Source organism: Ornithodoros turicata, unplaced genomic scaffold (genome assembly GCF_037126465.1).
Source record: "Ornithodoros turicata isolate Travis unplaced genomic scaffold, ASM3712646v1 Chromosome117, whole genome shotgun sequence".
Classification (NCBI taxonomy): domain Eukaryota; kingdom Metazoa; phylum Arthropoda; class Arachnida; order Ixodida; family Argasidae; genus Ornithodoros; species Ornithodoros turicata.
The window spans coordinates 35,118-48,909 of record NW_026999299.1 but is presented as its reverse complement, the minus strand read 5'-3'; positions in this window follow the sequence as shown (position 1 = coordinate 48,909).

Genomic DNA, 13,792 nt, shown 5'->3' with positions numbered 1-13,792 from the left:
CATTTTAAAACCTTCACTAATGCATTCATATGGCCTCAAAACATGCAAATATATTGGGTTCGAAGCTCTGCATGCTCGGAAAAGAAACATGCAAATCCGCGGTCTGATGATTACCTGTTTTTTTGTCATAGAGTGCTTTGGGTTTCGTATTGCGAACTGCAGGATTGGACAAGCGATTGGACAAGCGATGGGACAAGCCCACTGTTGGGAAAAATTTATTTACTGGGTGGCGTAGTTACAGGTGGTACGAAGACATGGCGATTGTGTGTTGCGATTTTTAGGAAAAATCTTCCCTGAAACAACACCGCAGAGTGTATTGGCATCAAATGGAAGGCCGGCCACAGGGGCAGGCTTCCTGTAGCATCTGACTCGAACAACATTCTGAATACCAACTCTCGTCCAGCGACTAAGGCTGTTCAGAGATTGCTATACGTGTCCGTTTCGCCATGCAACAGTCCATGACACTGGAAAGCTGCAAGTGGGAGAACAACACGAGGATGTGGTCACCTCATAGGTTAACATGGAACTTGCCATTGTCCACCCTGAAGAGGATGTCAGAGGTCATCCAGCGACGGTGAAACTCAACTGCTCCAAGCACCGCACGCTCCCTGCAAAGAACTTTGCGAATCCCGGCGTTAACTAGCCGAATCACCTCCTGCACACTGCGGCTCTGCTGCGCGTGCACTCGTCGACAGCGTGAAATCCACACTTAGTAGCCGCCTATCCCGCTGCGAGACAGGAAGGGGGTACAGACCACGAACTGTGCTCCACTCAACATCCGTCAGGCTATAGAGGCCTGCCACACGATGCCACAGGGCACCCGGCAACAAACATAAACTGAAAGCATGTTCTGCTGACTCCCTGTACTCGCAGAAGGGACAGCCGGGTGACGTTATACCAAAACGGGAAAAACGCTCACGCAGCGGCAAGACGTCATGCGCTAAGCGCCACTGAAGACTGGCCCGACGGGCGTCCAGCCAGCCAGCACAGTGGTCGTACGCCACGCTATGTGGCGCTGAATACGCGTCGTGTTCGAGGGTTGCCGATTAAGCGCAAGAAGTACCATGTAAAGGCGCCGCACGGGCCATGATGTTATGTCATCATCAGGGAAAGAAGCTCGCAGGCTGCGCATTGCCACAACGTATGCCTTCAGGTGGGGAGCCACGCACTCTGAGCGCGGGCGAGTATGTGTCAGCTCAGAAAAAAAAAACAAAAAAAAACGAATGTCGGGTCCTAAGAGAAAAGTTAGTAGACCCTGAGCAGGATGCCGCTGATCTATAGGAGACCCTGAAAGATCGCGCGCAGACCTAAGGCAAGGCACTTCACTTTGAAATTGGGCACCAAAAGGCCGCCATCCACACGAGGCCTATACATACGACCTCTTGATACCCATTCTACAGAACCGCCCCAGATAAACTGAAACGCCGCACGTGTAGCGGCCTGAAGGGTAGTCCGCGGAGGGGTGGAGATACAGTGAACCCTCGTTAATATGACCCCCGATAATCTGACATACGCGCTTTACGACCATACTCCTGGGGAACAATGCAGTGAAACCTCTGCAAACCCGCTCCGTTAATATGACAATTCCGCATTATGACCAAACTTTTTGGGAACGACCATGGTCATAATAACGAGGGTTCACTGTATTGGCTAAATACCAATATTTACTCAGAAACCAAGACGCAGCAAGGCGCGCTCTGCAGGAAATGGGGAGTACGAGCTCTTTCAAGTTGTATCCTCGACTGTAGGATGGTACAAGCGTTAGCTTGCCCATTCTGCCATTGCAAGTTCTGAAGGCTTACTCGACTTTAACTGTTACCGCGGCGATCACCGCAAACGCGAAAGTCGGCTCTGGCGACTGCTACTTATCGTCAGAGCCAGTCATCCAACTTTGCTGGTGTGGCGGATGCGTTTAGAATAAAAATGTTCGTCACTGCTGCTCCCCTAGCGGAACGCAATGACGACGACGAAGCCCGAGTTAACTGGTTGTGTTGCTGGCGCAATTCTGTGAAACATTCTTTCGAGCATGACAGGCTTCCTTTTGCCTGAAAGATGTTCAGTTGAAACTGCTGGAAAGATAACGCACCAATAACATAAATTACCCATAAGAATGATTTGGTATAATGACGCGCCTATTTGATGCCTGAGGCTTGCTGCCAATACAAATTTCGGAGATTTTTGGGAAAGTACCTTCCCGGAAACAGCGCTGCAAAGCCACATTTTTAAGAGAAAATTTCCAGAGAATTTTTAAGAGAAAATTTCCACTAAAGAGAAGACTGCACTACACGCGATACTGCCGACGAGCCCGGCAGGTAATGTATTGTATGGCCAACAGTGCGCAATTAATATATTGACATCAAGATTGGGCGCATCAATCTCCAGGATGGCAAGTGTATTGTCATCAAGCGGGAGAACTATCAAACACGGGAGAGTCGCTGCGAAGGACAGTAGAGTCCTAGGAAGCTGGCTACAACATGACTTGCCACTCACCCTGAACGTGACAGAAAATTCGAGTAGACGTCAGGCAACGGCGAGAGCACTCCGGAAGCCGTACAGAGCCTTATCACGGGCGATTTGGCTACGAAGACCTATCCTGCACCCTAAGAAAAAAAGGAGTAAAACGGGGAGTAATTGCAGCTTCTACTCCCCTAGTGTGCAATTACTCCCCATTTTAGTCCCCTAACCCAACATTTAGTCCCGACATTTACTCCCCAGGACTGCAAATTGTCACTAAACTTCGCGAATGGTCTACTGAATGCAGAAGTCTCCGTAAATGTGTGCCCTTGGTCAATTTGAACGACATAAGGCTGTATAATTCAGACCAAGTAGCAATTTTCCAGCCACACAGAGTAAGAAACAGTTAGCGCACCTTTCTTCGCAAATTGTGCCCTAGTATGGCGCAAGATTTTATATCACTCGGTATATCACGGTTGACGGTTTGCTTCAAAGTATTTTCATGCATGCGCACCAATTATGTACCTGGGACTCTTACAACAGCGCGTGAAATGCGGTCTTCACTCTGTGACATTCATTTACTCCCGTGCATTTACTCCCGAAAGGGACTATTTTTTGTGGCAATGCAATTACTCCCCAAGAGGAGTAAAAGTACTCCTTTTTTTTCTTAGAGTGTGACAGCCTGGAATATAGCTGCGCTGCCGAAGTCTGGGCCAGCGAAAGCCAGACGACAACGACGGATCCAAATCTGAAAATTTACCTCCGTAATTAACGAAGCCAATTGTTTGCGCTGAACGCGCGGAACCGGCAACGGTTCTAGGAATAGCATAGCGGCCCACACTCTAAGAAAAAAACGAGTACTTTTACTCCTTTTGGGGACTAAATGCATTGCCACAAAAAATAGTCCCTTTCGGGAGTAAATGCACGGGAGCAAATTAAAGTTACAGATTGGAGACGGCATTTCACGCGCTGTTGTAAGAGTCCCAAGTACATAATTCGTGTGCATGCGTGAAAATACTTTGAAGCAAACCGTCAATCGTGATATATCGAGTGATATAAAATCTTGCGCCATACATAGGGCACAATTTGCGAAGAAAGATGCGATAACTGTTTCTTACTCTGTGTGGCTGGAAAATTGCTACGTTGGTTGAGTTATACAGCCTTATGCCGTTCAAATTGACCAAGGGCACATATTTACTTAGAGTGTTGCATTCAGGAGACTATTCGCGAAGTTCAGTGACAATTCGCAGTCCTGCTGGGGAGTAAATATCGGGACTAAATGTCGGGTTAGGGGACTAAAATGGGGAGTAATTGCAGACTAGGGGAGTAGAAGCTGCGATTACTCCCCGTTTTACTCCTTTTTTTCTTAGAGTGCAGAAGACAGTCGAGAGCTGAAATACTTGCGTTAACCTATGCCACAGCAAAAGAGGAACGCCTAAAACAGTGCTCGGACGTTTCACACATCCCGCAAGGCGGGCAGCCGCCGGAACGAAAAATGTGAAAACGGCCCAAACGCTCACGAAGAGGAAAAACATCGTGGGCCAACTTCCACTGAAGAATGGCGCGGCGGGCATCTAGCCTGCCCGCAGAGATCCGACGCCAAGACAGCTTCGTCGCAGACATGTACAAGATACTCAAAAATGTATTTAAGATAAGATAATAAATACTGAGGTTCGAATGCAATTAAGATACAGTATAAATACACGAAAATTAAAGTAATTAAGATAGAGTACGAAATACTTAAAAAAGTATTTGAAATACAATTAAGATACTATTTATCCTTGAACGCAAAATGTCACCAGTCACTGGTCAATGCGGCATGTCGCCGCTATGTGACATGGATCACCTAAATCCCCGCGTACTACGCAAGCCGTCCCTGTGTGATAGGAGTCATCTAAACACAAAGTCCCAAAAAGATGACAAAGGGACACCACATAACTCCACTAAGTATATGTGACCCAGAACAAAGCAAACTTCTAGCAGGTCCCTGCTCGGCGAGGTGAGAATTCGGCGTTACCGCGTCAGGGCACACATAATAGAACCCTGACTCGCAAAGGATTAGTACCCACGGGCTAAAATCTATAAATGGAGACTTCCAAGAAAGGGCAATGTCCGGGTCAAGTCCGAAGAATTCAGGAAATTTCCACTGACCAAGCAAGATAATGAAAAGACGACACACAGAAAGTTTGAGAGGGAGATCCAAAATATGGTAATTAGAGTATTGAGCAGAAAATACCATAAAATGTATTTTAAATAGAGTACAAATACACAAAACAAAAAGTATTGAGTATAGTACCAAAATACCGCAAATTGTATTTAAAATACAGTATTTTAAATACAATACTCCAAATACGTACAAGTCTGCTTCGTCGGCACCGGCGGACTGAGTGACCGGACTCAAGCTCCCTGATAGCTGTATAAAAATCGCTGGCGGCGCATAACTGGATTTCAGCGTCCAAAAGCTGGAGTCGTAAACGTTTGCAACATCAACACAGGTACTGTATTGATGAGGCAGGACTTAGGACCTAGGTCGAAACCTAGGGCTCTCAACGAACCAACTGGTGGTACATCCCAGAGAGTACGGCACTAATGCGCACGCTGGGTGTCCGGGAGTGTGCAACGCATCTTTTTGAATTTCCCGCTCGCCTTTTTGAATTTCCCGCCACTCGTTAGCTCATAACGACCGTAACGACGATGAAGATGGGCACGTGACACATTGCGCGTGACGCCATCTTTGAGTGGAAAATATCGCTATGGACCCACCTGCGGTCAGAGGTGGGCACCCTCTAGTTCGTGCGAGGGTGAGGCTTTCCTCACCCTCACCTCACGATATTTGGGGTGAGGTGAGGGCCAATTTTTCTGTGATGTTTGAGGTGAGGTGAGGAAAATTTTCAAAAACATTTTTGAGGTGAGGTGAAGTGAAGAAAATCTTCAAAAAAACTTTGAGGTGAGGTGAGAGGAAAATTTTGAAAAATTTTTTTGAGGTGAGGTGAGGAAAATTTCGAAAAAGAATTGAGGTGAGGGCGAGGCTCGTGAGGACAAACGCCCACCTCTGCCTGCGGGAGACTGTCGTGTTCATTACGGGGAGATAATCGGTTTCAGGGTTACGCTTATGTTCGAGGTCTCGTAACGAGTACAATCCCATTGCACTCGACTTTCAGTACATTGTGCTGCTTGCGATGCGCTTTCACTCTTTCCGCGCCGCGCACTCACTTCCAGCCAGGGTGTCGAACTGAAACGTTTTTCGTTCCGGTCTTCGTTCCGGTTCTATCATAAACGGTCCGGTACCGGTTCTGCTCAGGAGCAAAAAAATAACGGTTCATACCGGTTTTAACCGGTTCCGCTTCTGGTGGGCATATTCGTTCCCAGACAAGAAATCGATCTTGCAAAATGTAAAGCCGTTTATTCCGCATAGATGGTATTTAATAATATTAGGCAGCTGTGAAATTGGTAGCTCCTCGTTCCTGTAAGTGACTGCCTGTTCAAATGGGCGTTCTCTTTTCTTGAAGCGCGTGATACTGACGGACTTGCTTGTTGTGATGTGATACGTAAAGTACTTTCTTGTTGGGTTGGTGCGATCGCGTCCTATGCAAATGTCTGTTGCTGCTTCCTAGCCAGTAAGCACCACCACACGAGTACGACGCAAATCGAGAAACACTTTCATTCACATACGCGCTTGACGGCTCCGTTTTCTTTTCTTCGTATCCTGTCCACATAGGTATCTGCCCTTACGGATAGATAGTTAGATAAATTTTTCGGTTTCCCTCCTGAGCGAAAAAAACGAATACGGTTTCGATTCCATTCCGGTTCGCACCAAAATAGCGTTTTTTTTTTTGGTTTTCGGTTCTGGTTTTCGGTTCGCTCCGACACCCTGCTTCCAGCGCCGCGCTTCGCCCATACCGAAACCGGAAAACATATTCCTTTTTTTGCTGCCTACCTCGACCTTTTTTCCTATCTTTCTCGACCTTTTTTTTTTTCGACCTTTTTTTTTCGAGGTAGGAAGATGAAACGAGGTGAGCTGGTAGATCGCTGTATTGCAAACACGTGAAAAAAAAAAAAAAAACCTAAGTGAAAGGGACGGCTATGAAATACTTAGCAGAATACGGCAAGTTTACCAAAATTCGCAACATTGAACCGGAAGAAAACGTGATGTGGGCACAGTGATTCGCCTACATCAAGCCTGGAAAAAACTAAAAGACTTATATTCGTTTACATGTCTCGTAGTGGCTTTTTAAGTTTAAGTTTTTTGAGACTGCATTACAGGGCTTGCCCTCGCAGTCCTGTTCTTGCAATTGGTTATGATTGATTTGAGTAAAATAAAAATTACCTGACATGACCTGACTAGGCTCCGTAACTGCCCTTGGGAATTGAGAAGGATGAGTCAGGCACCGTGAAACACAAGGCGTAATTTATCTCCAATATTTTATTACACCCGCGACAGGAAACACAAATATAGTTACAGTTTCTCATCGAGTCAAAATTTTCTATTCACAACTGTTTCTCTTGAACAGGGCACATGGGCAAGGCATTCAGTACCGGTGCATGCTGACTTTGTAGGTTTTTGCTTCACTAGAGGCGTTCACAGATGACGTCACGTGCACGAGGACCTCGTGTGTGGAGAGCAGACATGTACAAGATACTCAAAAATATATTTAAGATAAGATAATAAATACTAACGTTAGAATGTAATTAAGATAGAGTATAAATACGTGAAAATTAAAGTAATTAAGGTAGAGTACAAAATACTTCAAAAAGTATTTGAAATGCAATTAAGATACTATTTATCCTTGAACGCAAAAAGTCACCGGTCACTGGTCAATGCGGCTAGTCGCCGCTATGTGACATGAATTAACCTAAACCCCGCGCACGCAAGCCACCGCTGTGTGATAGGGGTCATCTAAACATAAGTCCCCAAAAGATGACAAAGAGATACCACATAACTCCACTAAGTATATGTGACCCAGAACAAAGCAAACTTCTAGCAGGTGCCTGCTCGGCGAGGTCAGAATTCGGCGTCACCGCGTCAGGGCACATATATTAGAACCCTCACTCGCCAAGGATTAGTACACACGGGGCAAGATATCTAAATGGAGACTTCCAAGAAGGGCCAATGTCCGGGTCAAGTCCGAGGGACTCAGGGAATTTACACTGAACAAGCAAGATAATGGAAAGACAAGACACATAAAGTTTGAGAGGGAGATCCAAAATATGTAATTAGAGTATTGAGTAGAAAATACCATAAAATGTATTTTAAATAGAGTACAAATACACAAAACAAAACGTATTGAGTAGAGTACCAAAACACTACAAATTGTATTTAAAATACAGTATTTTAAATACAATACTCCAAATTCGTACAAGTCTGGTGGAGAGTCGTTGAAAGTGCAGGAGAATCTTGCTAAGCGGAAATCGCTTAAACGGAATTCCCGTTTAAATAGAACAGGGCCTCTGATTTGGTTTGTTTTGTATCTTTCCATAATAATTTTTCTTGCATTAATCGGAACAAAATTTTCTGAACCTCCGCGAAAACGGAACCAACGGGACAGCTTTCTGTGCACCCTCCAACTTTCCTAGCGCGATCGCCACGCGCATCATCAGTTTCTGGTTTTGGTTTCTGGTTTCCGCCTTGCACGTGGTGACATGACATCCCCCATTGACGGGATGTGGTTCCAGTGGTTTCAGTTTCAAGCCTGGATTCGTTCGTCATGGCTACACCTAAACTGGCGCATCACGCCCTACCGTTAGCCAAGAAGATGGATACTGAACACTTCAAAGCATCATCGCTACGCGCATGGCAGCTTGAGCACTCCGCTTCCAGTAGGGTCATGATTAGGATTAGTAAGTTAACAGTAGTAAATGCCGTTTCCAACGGCATCGCAGAAGCGTGCACCTCATGCTCTTGACCGAAGCGAGGTCGAAGTTATCAAGCGTTTTGAGAGTGATTGGTACACAAAAACGGCGCTTACGATGAAGTAAGGTAGGCCAAAAAGTACTGGTAGGCCAAAAAGTGGAACTGTTTACGTGCGACGGCAGAAGCAGACGACGTCCCACAATCCAAACATATGTAGTGACCAGTAGTAACGCACGACTTCCTGGGATGACCTCCGGAAGTTCTCTTTCTACCAATGAGAGCCCTCCGAAAACTGCTACTGCTATTAGCCACGATTCACTTTAGAACACTTGACTTAGGACGTACGTCGAAGTGTTCGTGCAAGCCACTTAACTGCAAGCCTAAACCTAGTGCATTAATGCATTAGGGCAACACTTGTTCTAGGAAGGTTTCATGCATGCGGGCCCTGACCTGTCTTTTATGGCGATTTCGGGTGGTCATTTCGTAGCAACTTTTTTTGCCAGGTCTCGAGCAGCCATGTTCGCTTGGTCAAAATGAAGCAAATCTCGCATGTTCGCGTGGCGCTTTCCGAGCGCTCAGAATTTGCCCGCTAGCACTTTTTTTGCCCGGTCTCTAAACGGTTGAGCCGCAGATTGCTCACCTGTATCCGGTGTCGTCACATCCGCACTGCAACGGTGGCGAGTGCCCTCATTGGCCAGCATGTTGAAATCACGTGGTTTAGCAGACGACAGAACTCGAAGACGGGCGACCGCGACGCCCCTAGCGTGATCCAAGTACAGTCGACCCCCGTTTATCCGGACGGTGCCGTTTCCGGTGAAATCGTCCGGATACCGGGGCATCCGGATAAATGAAACAACCGAATAGAAACGTCCTAGAGCAAGGTTTAATTAAAACACAGAAATCTCGTCAATGACAGCTGTTACATAGTAGTGTAGGCACTCTATTCCTGCAAACTTTTGCTAATTGCATAGAGTTGAGCCACGCTGTTGCGCTGCTCGAAGAATGTCAGTGCGGACGCAAAGTGTCAATGTCGGAGCCTTGTTTCTCACTGGCGTCATCGGCACTGTCTTGCTGCACATCATCGAAGGCAACAGCAGCAATAACACCGTCATCAGTCATAGCTGCACACGCGTCATCATCCTTATCAACGTCAACCTAGTCAGAAACCGCAGCATCATGTACGGTAGTCGCAGTGAGCCTCTGCATCAGGGATCGCAGCTCAGCTTCGGGAATGTCTTCATCCGCCAACGGGCCGTAAGCAGCAGGCCCTCGGGTTGGAGTTTTCCCCTCTAGAACCGGACAGTTGCTCGAGATATTTCCAAATGACTGGACTGGTCAACGTGACCCAACGCACACAAATAGAAAAGGGGGTCATCGTGCACAGTTATCTGCCCTACGGATGAATGTAGGTCCGACCTAGCAATTTCCGAGCGCTCGGCCGTGTTGCTACGAAATGACCATCCGAATTCGCTATTAGTTCTCAATCACATATGCTCATCTCAGGTCACATATACTTGGTGGAGTTATGTGGTATCTCTTTGTCATCTTTTGGGGACTTGTGTTCAGATGACTCCTAATACACCGCGGAGGTTAGCGTAGTGCGCGGAGTTAAGGTGATTCATGTCACGTAGCGGCGACTTGCCGCATTGACCAGTGAACGGTGACTTTTTTGCGTTCAAGGATCAATAGCATCTTAATTGTATTTCAAATACTTTTTGAAGTATTTTGTACTCTATCGTAATTACATTAATTTTCAAGTATTTATATACTCTATCTTAGTTACATTCTAACGTTAGTGTTTATTATCTTATTCCTAAATACATTTTTGAGTATCTTGTACATGCCTGCCAAGTGAGAATCCTTACGTGACTGACTAAGCTGGCACATGCACTGTCTCCGTTTAGGCTGTCACCTTCTGGTACACATAGTTCTGCCTGTATCTGAGGAAAATGATTGAAATATATAAAATGTGCTAAGCAGGTGCACGACACATATATTTCTAGTATGTACCGTTGCAGGCACATCGCAGGCGACATACGTACCACGTTCTCTCGCGCGGCAGCAGCATTAGGTAGGTTCAACGACGGCGTCACCTCGGGTCTCAGTCTGTGTTTGAATTTTCCAACTCCGGAGCCTTCAACAAGTGACACGTTGAGTTCGTAGTCGTCCGGTCGAAAGTGTAGAAAACAGACGACGATTGCAGCGTTCGATGGGACGTCATCACGTTGTATCAGGCGTAGCCATGTACTTCGTGCGGGTTCTTTCCGCGGTACCCGTGTGCCGACGATATTTCGAACCATTCCATACACTGTTTACGCACCCGCGAACACCGCACGCCTGCGGCATCGCGACTGATTGCCGTGAACAGATAACAATTCGTAAGTTGCAGGATTACTGTAGATCGTGTCAGACAACGTGCCTCTACGAATACCCCACCAGGTGAATGACTGAGTAACTATAACAACGTTGCTTATCGAAGCGGGCGAGTTAGTGATTATGGTGATGCGGCGTTCCTCTTGAAGCGTACGCTGAAGTGTTGCGCAATTTTGTACTAATTGTCGCCACACAAAAGAACAACAATACCCTTGTTCGTTTACTGTACCTGATAAATCAAAGAAAAAGCGAAAAGGAACACTTCTGCAGACGCTGCTTCTTACGGCGTGGTTCAGAGAAAAAATAGCAGACGACGTTTCTCTAACCCAACCAGCGGCTGCACCTTTCTTACGTCAAAATGACGTAAGCGGCTAGTCTGCTCGTTCCGGTCATTGCCACCGTTGCGCACGGTCGCGATTTTTAAAATCGAATTTTGCGATATTTGTGCGTCTGTTGATTGAATTATTGCGCGTGGTGCATTTTAATAGGCAGGATAACCGCCTGGTTTAAAAAAAGTGGTAGTGATCGAAGTGCTTTCTGAGCTCCTTTAAGGTTAGACAGACGTGTTTCCCTCAGCGGACTCGCGTAGAGTGCTCGTCTCCGAATACTCCCTTATTGCTGCCTTGTGAGTTGAGAGACACCTTTTCACGTGATTTCTCTAAACTTTATCCCCTGTAACGCAAAAGAGACAAACTGTAGTGATTATCCTGTCCAGCTGCGCCACAGCCAGCTCCCAACGAGTACGAAATTTACTCCACCTGCAGTACTTTATTAAGCAGTCGCAACTGTAAGTACATCAACCTCCAAATCTGCTTGGTCTGCAGGGGAACAACGTTACGATGAGAGCCGTCAATCAAGACAGCGCGGCAATCTATGTCGCATCAAGTTTGTTGCCATCTCATCATATTCTTCCAGGTTTCGACCGGCGGTTAGAAATTTCATAATCGTGGCCGTGCTTCGCTCTTAGAAAAGTAATCCTGCTAGCGAAATAACACGGTTTATTAGCTACCGAGAAGCATCTGCTAGCGAAAGCGACCAATCTAGGCGTCGTGAAATGCAACTGCAAAAAAGAAGAAGAAGAAAAAAAAAGAACCCTCGCTATTGGGTGAATGACCTTACACGCGGACTAGCGGCCGAGACAAGCAGCATGTCCGACCTTGCTCACCTCTGTAAGACCGACAACGACGAACCCTTTGACCGCCAGCCTCGCACCACTACCATTTCTGACCCACAAGGCCGCAGGCTAGTTCTCCAGTGGGTTCCAGCCCATTGTGGTGTCGTGGGGAACGAGCAGGCCGACAGCGCCGCAGAAGCAGCACTCTCGTATCGGAAACGGACCAGTATTGTTCTGCTGAGAGGAGACCGCCGTTCAATTCTGCGACGCCTCGTGACACCCCTTGCTTCCCGCCAATGGGCACCCGACATTCTTGCCCCCTCTATGTTGAGCAGAGTTGATCCAACGCTCGCTTTCCGCATGCCACGAAGCACCTCTCGTCAAGATGCTGCATTAATTCACCGAATGCGCCTCGACGTGACTTTTACAGCTCAGTGGTGCTACTGCTTGAGACAAGTTGACTCTCCCACCTGCTGCCACTGTGGTTCTCTAGAGGATCTGAAGCACATTCTTCTTCATTGCCCCTACTACCAACTTTCCCGAACCGCACTCTCCGAGTCTCTTCGTCAGCTGGACTCTCGCCCCTTCTCCCTACCGAAATTGTTTCGTCCCTGGCCCAATCCAGCCCAGCAACGATCTGCGCTCAAAGTTCTTTTGACATTTCTGGACACCATCGGACTCCGATCGTTAATGTGAAGGGGCTCGTTATTTTATTCCCCACAACATTCCCACCAGCAATGGAGTAGAGTATCGCCTCTGGCAATGAACCTCCCCACTCTCCAAAGTCAAAATGAAGTTGTTGTCTCTCTTGCGCATCAGGATTGCCCGCTGCTGTCATGATTTTTTTTTTCGCGAATGCATGTCGGAGGGCTCCTGCCCCCCCCCCCCATTTGTATTTCTCATTACGTTTTCTTTTTTTTGAATCCTTCCATGCTCCTTTAAAGGGAGACTCCGCACCAAAAACGTGTTGAGGTAACAGTGCGACATCAATCCGTACCATATGATATCTCAGTGAACACAATTTCACATCCCCAAATGGCCCAGATGACCAGAAAATGAATATTTTCCTTCGAGTGACTAGGCGCTCCTCCACGGAAAAGCAGTCCAGCAACACTGGGGTTCACCTCAACGGTATTCCTCTTGTACGGCCTTCTGTAGGTTTTGCTGTTACCGCTCTCGAATATTTTAGAACGAAATCGAGGAAGCAGACAACTGGTCATCCATGCCACACGAAGTTACAAAGCGCGTGCCCGAAAAACAGCCGGTGGCCCACACGAGACTACCGGTGACGTCACGCATGGTACAGGAGGTAGCAGAAGGTACCTTCGGAAGTTTCGGTTTCGTTTTGAGCTTCCTAGCTCTTTTGGCAACTAACGAGTACCCGATTGCCAAACCAACTGTATTTTTCATTTCGGAAGAATGTATCAAACTTATTGACACAGCCATTATAATAGTTTCGGATTGTCCCGGAGTCTCCCTTTAAGGAAGGTATGGAATAAAGTGACATCCTTGCACTTTAAAATGAAGAATGTATCGCCCATACAACCTTGATGAAATAAGTCGCGCAAAATAAACGTAAATCGAATTTATTTATTTCAAATACCGTCAGAGCCGTGAGCCATTGAAGAGTGGAAGGGCTGTTATGACATGACGATGGACAATATCATTTACAAAATACCCAAAAAAGAAAAAAAGCAAGATAATACAAACGAGAAAAGAAAGGCGAGGAGACAGCCTCACGAAGTGCATAAACACAAAGCTTTTCTTTTTTTTTTTAAATTCCGTGTTAGCGCCGCGGAGCAAATGTGGCTATGAGCGACGTACAGACGTAGACAGATGGAGAGAGAGGACAGCAGGAAGTGGTGGGGGACCGAGTGGTTAGTTTGCGTCCTGGGTCGACTTCAGGGGGAACTGTGCCGACATTCGTCTGGAAGGTCTTCGGAAGACCCAGGGAAAACCTCAGACAGCAAAGACGGCGGTAGGATTCGAACCCTCCACCT